Source organism: Egretta garzetta, unplaced genomic scaffold, assembly GCF_000687185.1.
Source record: "Egretta garzetta isolate BGI_Z169 unplaced genomic scaffold, ASM68718v1 scaffold172, whole genome shotgun sequence".
Classification (NCBI taxonomy): domain Eukaryota; kingdom Metazoa; phylum Chordata; class Aves; order Pelecaniformes; family Ardeidae; genus Egretta; species Egretta garzetta.
The window spans coordinates 924,081-925,099 of record NW_009258951.1 but is presented as its reverse complement, the minus strand read 5'-3'; the positions used below and the strand labels follow the sequence as shown (position 1 = coordinate 925,099).

At 61.3% G+C, this 1,019-nt stretch overlaps 1 protein-coding gene across 3 annotated transcripts in view; it reads right to left on the bottom strand.

Annotated features, from left to right (window-relative positions):
• The window catches only part of EIF4G1 (eukaryotic translation initiation factor 4 gamma 1), an 11,251-nt gene that overhangs the window by 9,611 nt on the left and 621 nt on the right, over positions 1–1,019 (bottom strand). The window lies entirely within an intron of this gene.

Sequence of the window (1,019 nt, the reverse complement as noted above, 5' to 3'; positions counted from 1 at the left end):
TGTGGGCAGAGGTGGCTGTGGGACAGGCTCTGGGAGGGGAATGGCAACCTCCTCCTCTTCCTCCTCCTCCTCCTCCACAGCCACCGTGTCCATGTCAGGCGCGGGCACGAGGGGCAGCTCCACAGCCCCTGGCACTGTAGTGATGGCGCTAAACGTCTTGTGCGGGTCGGGCGGCGCCTCGCCCAGCTCCACTTTAGTGTCCGCGTCCACAGGGGGCTCCATTGGCACCAGCGAGAGCACCACGGGCTCCACCTCAGGGATGAGGGGAGGGGGAGGCGACGGGGACGCTGACTTGCTGGGCTCCAGGGAGACGGGCTTGCTCACCACCAGCGCAGGCTTCGGGCGGTCATCTGCAAGATGGGTAGCATTAATAGGGGGCTCTCTGATCCTCAACTGAACCCACATCCCCCACAAATCCCTCCATCTGCAAGAGTGGTAGGGATATATTTTCCAACCTGCATCACAAATGGGTGACAGGGACAACGGGAGTCCTCCAGCACCCAGGGGACAGCTGGGGTGAGCAGACACCCCCCATAAACTCTCCTGGACCCAATATGGGGACACCAGTCCCCAAGTGAGTAGGGAATGTGTTTGACCCCACAAGCCCCAGATGAACCGAGGAACGGCAGGGCTGGCACCTCACACCCCACAGCACCAATAACAGGGAGCCTGGCAGCAGCCGTGACAGCTGGCACACCCACCCCTGGCACGAGCACTTACCTGGCCGGACAATAACTGCTACGTGGGGGGTCTCTCCATTGGCCTGGGGCTCCAAACCACTTCCAGCCTGGAGGGGCAAAGATGGAGCTCAGCAGGGTCCCATGCACATCCCACTACCCTAGTCAGGGAGTCCCCTTACCTGTGGAGGGGTAGGGGTGGATGAGGTCCTTGCTCCGGACATGATTTCTTCAGTGATATCTTTGCCTCCTTGGTTGGGGTCTCGTATCCGTATCTGTCCGCAGGTCAGGGCAGAGGGGGAAGCTATCAGCAGGGTGGGAGACACAGCACACAGGCCACCC